The sequence below is a fragment of the Chiloscyllium punctatum genome, chromosome 40, assembly GCF_047496795.1.
Source record: "Chiloscyllium punctatum isolate Juve2018m chromosome 40, sChiPun1.3, whole genome shotgun sequence".
Classification (NCBI taxonomy): domain Eukaryota; kingdom Metazoa; phylum Chordata; class Chondrichthyes; order Orectolobiformes; family Hemiscylliidae; genus Chiloscyllium; species Chiloscyllium punctatum.
Genome location: NC_092778.1, coordinates 16,514,989 through 16,521,750, shown reverse-complemented (window position 1 = coordinate 16,521,750; position 6,762 = coordinate 16,514,989). Strand labels below are relative to the sequence as shown.

General features: G+C 61.7%; 1 protein-coding gene across 1 annotated transcript in view; it reads left to right on the top strand.

The window, feature by feature from the left end:
• Window positions 1–1,729: 1,729 nt before the first annotated feature.
• The window catches only part of meiob (meiosis specific with OB-fold), a 71,877-nt gene continuing 66,844 nt past the window's right edge, over window positions 1,730–6,762 (top strand). The window contains exon 1 of the mRNA XM_072560275.1: window positions 1,730–1,834. The gene's annotated coding sequence lies outside the window, so the exon portion shown is untranslated. The remainder of the gene's footprint in view (window positions 1,835–6,762) is intronic.

Below are 6,762 nucleotides of genomic sequence, written 5' to 3'. Positions count from 1 at the left end.
CGATTTGAATATAAATTGTAGTCTATGCGAGGTGGAACCAATGTAAGGCAGGCTGGCTCATATCTTAATGGAAATAGTTGTTACAGAATGAGAAACTGGTTGATGCACATTAAATTTGTTTCAAATCGGTACCACATTAGTAGAATGATGTCAAATTTGGGCACATTAGTATAAGTTCATGTGATCCAGTCATATAGTTTTGTTGGATGAGAAGTTTTCTTTTATATATTGTTTGATGATAAAATAAGCTTTTTAATGAATACATTGGTGAAGAATAACTTAACTGACCATTGAGTTGGATAAGTTGACTATGGGTCTGCTGTACCTATTGAATGTTTAGTGTTGGCGAAATAAGCAACTCACCAAGGCTCCTTCTACACCATCGTTCAAATCTGTGACACCTAACACCAAAATGGCAAGGGCAACAGATATATGAGAATCTTATACCTGCTAGATTCCCTCCAAACGACAGATTCTCCTGACTTGAGTGTAGTGCCATTACTTCACTCCAGCGGTTTCTAAATACTGAATCTGACTCTGTGACAACACTGTTGCTATCATATTAACCGTAATGATTCAGAAGGCAGATCACCATCACCTTCTCTAGGATATTGGTGATGAGCAATAAAATCTGGCCTGGCCGGTAATGCCCACACCCTGTGCAAGAATAAAAAGGTTAGTGGATTTCTTCATTAGTGGTTTGAATATTTTGGCTGTTTTTGAGTCATCTTGTATGTTGGAAATACTTTAGGGGAGATGATAGGTCTTGGTGTCGGCTCTGCTTTATAGATCTTGGGTTGCCCAAATTGAAGAGGATGAAGTAGTATGAAGTTTATAAGAAGGCTTGGATAGAAAATTATCAATGTGTACTGAGAGTAACTTGCTACAAATTTAGCCCTCAAAAACTTGGGTGGAGTTTCTGGGAAGATTCTTTTAGGAGTGCTTTGTTCAATAATGTTTTGAGTCAATGATCTTTCATTGGAATTTCGCTGCTGCACCACAATTTCTTTTTTCCATGAAAACTGTAAGAGCAACTGAACAGTTGCACATTTTCTGTGTTCATGTCCATTTTATCTCCTGTTGTAGCCAACGAATCATTCACAGCTGTTTCTCTTCCACTTTCTGCAATGCAGCTTCCATTCAAAAAATTCTTGGGCATTTCCTATTCTTCGTCTGCCCCCTCGAGACATCATCCAAAATCAAATTTCCACGATTACAATGATGATAGACACGCAGCTTTCCCTTCTACACACTGATGAGGTAGAGGAGTTTTCAACTTTGTCGTAAACTCTCTGATGACATGATACCATTGCATGGCCACTGTCTGAACTTGAACAACAGACTGCTATATTTGATCCCAAAGATGAGCTACCCACTTCACAAATGCACATGGCATCGCTTGATCCCATATTTTATCAACTCGTGGCCTGCTGAAACCATCATCCGTGCTTTTTTGTCATCTCTAGACTGATCATTCCAACTCATTCTTGGCCAGGCGGTTATTTAGGGCCGTTTCGGTAACTCACACCAAAAGCGGAAGTTCGGAGTCAGCCAGTCAGAGGGACTTCCGGTGACGTCACATCGAACTGGCTTCTGCTGCTCGGTGACGTCACCCTGGACCGCCATCAGTTGCTCGGTGACGTTTTCGCGGGCAGTGTTCGGGGCACGTTTCAAATCCGTACGGGCGCAAGGAATAAATCTAACCGTCCAGACCTTGAATCCAGGTGATGTTCGGTGACGCTAAACCGACGCTTTCCCCATTCACTGAGCGATTCCCGAATTCAGGCGAAGCTGCTGGAGCGTCGCGTGGAGCGCGAGGAACGCCACGCGCGCGGTGGGTTGAGGACAGCAGGCGCAACACCTGCCCCACCCTCTCCCCGACACACACCGGCCCCCACCCCATCTCCCCATACACTTGCCTCACCCTCACACCCTGTCCCCTACACGCCCTGCCCCACCCTCCCACCTACAGGCCCTCCCACATCCTCCCCCATGCGCCTCGCCCCGCACACGCGCCTCGCCCCACCCGCCCGCCTGCCTACCCACGCTTCGCCCCGCTCGCCCACCCACGCGCCTCGCCCCGCCCACCGACCCACGCGCCTCGCCCCGCCCACCCACGCGCCTCGCCCCGCCCACCCACGCGCCTCGCCCCGCCCATCCACCCACCCACGCGCCTCGCCCCCGCCCACCCGCCAACCCACGTGCCTCGCCCCGCCCATACACCCGCCTACCCACGCGCCCTGCCCCGCCCTCCCTCCCCCCACGCGCCCTGCCCCGCACTCCCCCCACGTGCCCTGCCCAGCCTCCCCCCCACGCGCCCTGCCCCGCCCTCCCCCCCACACGCCCTGCCCCGCCCTCCCCCCCACGCGCCCTGCCCCGCCCTCCCCCCCTCCCCGACCCGCCTGCCCGCCATCCCTCCCCCTCCCCGACCCGGCCGCCCCGCCCTCCCTCCCCTCTCCCCCGACCCGGCCGCCCCGCCCTCCCTCCCCTCTCCCCGACCCGGCCGCCCCGCCCTCCCTCCCCTCTCCCCGACCCGGCCGCCCCCGCCCTCCCTCCCCCTCTCCCCGACCCGGCCGCCCCCGCCCTCCCTCCCCTCTCCCCCGACCCGGCCGCCCCGCCCTCCCTCCCCCTCTCCCCCGACCCGGCCGCCCCGCCCTCCCTCCCCCTCCCCGACCCGGCCGCCCCGCCCTCCCTCCTCCCCCTCCCCGACCCGGACGCCTCGCCCTCCCTCCCCCTCCCAGACCCGGCCGCCCCGCCCTCCCCCCCCCTCCCCGACCCGGACGCCCCGCCCTCCCCCCCCTCCCCGACCCGGACGCCCCGCCCTCCCCGCCCTCCCTCCCACTCCCCGACGCCGGCCACTCCCGCCCTCCCTCCCACTCCCCGACCCGGCCGACCCCGCCCTCCCTCCCACTCCCCGACCCGGCCACCCCGCCCTCCCTCCCCCGCCCTGCCCACCCCGCCCTCCCTCCCCGCCCCGCCCACCCCGCCCTCCCTCCCCCCTCCCTCCCCCTCCCCGCGCCCCGCCCGCCCCGCCCTCCCTCCCCCTCCCCCTCCCGCCCGCCCGCCCCTCCCTCCCCCTCCCCGCCCCGCCCTCCCTCCCCCTCCCCGCCCCGCCCTCCCTCCCCCTCCCCGCCCCGCCCTCCCTCCCCCTCCCCGCCCCGCCCTCCCCCTCCCCGCCCTCCCCCTCCCCGCCCCGCCCTCCCTCCCCCTCCCCCGCCCCGCCCTCCCTCCCCCTCCCCCACCCCGCCCGCCCGACCCGCCCTCCCCCTCCCCGACCCGCCCGCCCCGCCCTCCCCCTCCCCGCCCCGCCCGCCCCGCCCTCCCTCGCCCACCCCGACCTCCCTCCCCCTCCCCGACCCTCCCGCCCCGCCCTCCCTTCCCCCTCCCCGCCCTCCCTCCCCCTCCCTCCCCCTCCCTCCCCCTCCCTCCCCCTCCCCGCCCTGCCCCGCCCTCCCTCCCCGACCCGCCTGCCCCGCCCTCCCTCCCCGACCCGTCTGCCCCGCCTTCCCCCCCCCGACCCGCCTGCCCCACCCGCCCCGCCCTCCCTCCCCCACCCCGCCCCTCTCTCTCTCCCCACCCCCGCCCCTCTCTCTCTCCCCACCCCGCCCTGCCCGCCCCGCCCTCCCTCCCCACCCCACCCTGCCTGCCCCGCCCCTCCCAGACCTGCTTGCCCCGCCCTCCCTCCCCGCGACGCACCTGCCCCGCCCTCCCTCCCTCCCCGCGACACGACCTGCCCCGCCCTCCCTCCCTCCCTCCCCGCGACGCGCATGCCCCGCCCTCCTCGCGACCTGCCTGCCCTTACCCCCTCCCCCCTCCCCCTCCCCTCCCTCCCCCCTCCCCCCTCCCCTCCCCCCCCCCCTCCCGCTCCCCTCCCTCCCCCCCCCCTCTCCCCCTGCTCTCCCTCTCCCCCTCCCCTCCCTCTCCCCCCCTCTCCCCCTCCCTCCCTCCCTCCCCCCCCTCCGCCCCTCCGCCCCTCCCTCCCCCCCCGCCCCTCCTCCCCCCCCTCCGCCCCCCCCCTCCCCCCCTCCCCCCCCTTCCCCCCCTCCCCCCCTTCCCCCCCTCCCCCCCTTCCCCTCTCCCCCCCCTTCCCCCTCTCCCCCCCTCTCCCCCCCTCTCCCCCCCTCTCCCCCTCCCCCTGCCCTCCCTCTCCCCCTCTCTCCCCCTCCCCCTGCCCTCCCTCTCCCCCCTCCCCCTGCCCTCCCTCTCCCCCTCCCCCTGCCCTCCCTCTCCCCCTGCCCTCCCTCTCCCCCTCCCCTCCCTCTCCCCCTCCCCCTCTCCCTCCCCCCCTCCCCCTCTCCCTCCCCCCCTCTCCCCTCCCCCTCCCCCCCTCTCCCCTCCCCCTCCCCCCCTCTCCCCCCTCCCCCCCTCTCCCCCTCCCCCCCTCTCCCCCTCCCCCTGCCCTCCCTCCCCCCTCCCCCTGCCCTCCCTCCCCCCTCCCCCTGCCCTCCTCCCCCTGCCCCCCTCCCCCCGCCCCCTCCCCCCGCCCCCTCCCCCACGCCCTTCCCCTCCTCCCCCTTCCCCCTCCTTCCCCCTCCCTTCCCCCCCTTCCCCCCCTCCCCTCCCTCCCCTCCCTCCCCCCCGCCCCTCCCTCCCCCCCTCCCCCCCTTCCCCCCCCCTTCCCCCCCCCTTCCCCCCCTCCCCCCCTTCCCCCCCTTCCCCCCCTTCCCCTCTGCCCCCCTCCCTCCCCCTGCCCCCCTCCCTCCCCCTTCCCCCCTCCCCGACACTCCTGCCCCTCCCCCTCCCCCTCCCCCTCCCCGGCACATGCTGCCCCCACCTCCACACCCTGTCCGTGTACGCACCTCATACACCCCTTCTCCATCTCCGCCACACACGTTTCCCCACCCCCACACCCTCTCCCCCTACACACGCTGCCCCACCCCCCACACCCTCTCCCCCTACACACCAGCCACTCACCCTCTCCCTCTTCATTCATGTCCCACCCCCCACACCCACACACTCTCCCCTACACACCTGCCCCACCCCACATCTTCTCCCCCAAGCACCTATACCACCCCCACACCCCCTCCCTCACACATCTGACCCACCCCCACACCCTGTTCCCTGCATACCTGCCCTACCCTCTCACCACTCCCCCCAACACACACACACACCTGTCCCACCCCCACACCCCTGTCCCCTCTGTAGACAGACTGACGAGGGGAGAGGCCATTTTGGATTTGTTGCTCAGCAATGAGCCAGGACAGGTGTCAGCTCTCATGGTGGGAGAGCACTTTGGTGAAAAGCGATCATAACTGCCTCACATTTAGCATTGCCTTGGAGAGTGAAAGGAGCTGTTACCGAGGGTAGATATTTAATTGGGGAAAGGGAAATTATAACGCTATCAGATAGGAGTTGGGAAGTACAGACTGGGAGCAATTGTTCCACAGAAAGGGCACAGCAGACATGTGGAGACTATTTAAGGAGCAGTTGTTGCGAGTGATGCACAAAATTGTTGATCTGAGACAGGTAAGGAGGGGTAAGATTAAGGAACCTTGGATGACAAGAACTGAGGAACGTCTCATCAAAAGGAACAAGGCAGCTTACGTAAGGTGGAGGAAGCAAGGATCTAGCACAGCTTTAGAGGGTTATAGGCTTGCTAGAAAGGAACTCAGAAATGGACTGAGGAGGGCCAGGAGGGAGCACGAAAAAAGCTTGGCAAGAAGGATTAGGGAGAACCCAAAGGCATTTTACTTAGACACGAGGAATAAGAGAATGATCAGGGAGAAGGTAGGGCCGATCAGGGATAGCGGAGGGAACTTGTGCGTGGAGTCTGAGCAGACAGGGGAAGCCCTAAATGAGCTTTTTGCTTCGGTTTTCACCAAGGAAAGAGAACTTGTTGTAAATGAAAACTTAGAGGAGCTGGGATACAGTCTTGACCAGATCAAGATTGATGAAGTTGATGTGCTGCAAATTTTGGAAAACATTAAGATTGATAAGTCCCAAGGGCCAGACCAGATTTATCCTAGGCTGCTCCGGGAAGCGAGAAAGGAGGTTGCTAAGCCGCTAGTGAGAATATTTGCTTCCTCACTCTCCACAGGAGTCATACTGGAGGATTGGAAGGAGGCAAATGTTGCTGTTTTCAAGAAGGGTAATAGGGACTTCGCTGGCAATTACAGACCAATCAGTCTTACGTCTGTGGTCAGCAAAGTTTTGGAAAGAAATCTGAGGGATAGGAATTATGAATATTTGGCAAAGCATACTGTGATTAAAGGCAGTCAGCATGGCTTTGTGAGGGGCAGGTCATGCCTTACAAATTTTATTGAGTTCTTTGAGGAGGTGTCAAGACAGGTCGACGGTCGAGCAGTGGATATGGTGTATATGGACTTCAGCAAGGCATTTGAGATAGGGTTCCCCATGGTAGGCTCATTCACAAAGTCATTAACAGGGGTGTAGAGTTTAAGAGCCGCGAGGTTTTGCTGCAGCTCTTGGAATCTTGTGTCCACACTTGGAATACTGTGTCCAGTTCTGTCGCCCTAATATAGGAAAGATACAGAGGCTTTGGAGAGGGTGCAAAGAAGGTTTACCAGGATGCTGCCTGGACTGGAAGGCTTGCCTTATGAAGAAAGGTTGAATAAGCTCAGATAAAAGCAAATTACTGCGGATGCTGGAATCTGAAACCAAAAGAGAAATGCTGGAAAATCTCAGCAGGTCTGGCAGCATCTGTAAGGAGAGACAAGGGAGGTATTTATACTAGGCTAGAGAGAAGGTGAGTCATGGCTCCAGAAGCAAAGGTAGCAATAAATATTTCCTTTCTCAGTGACT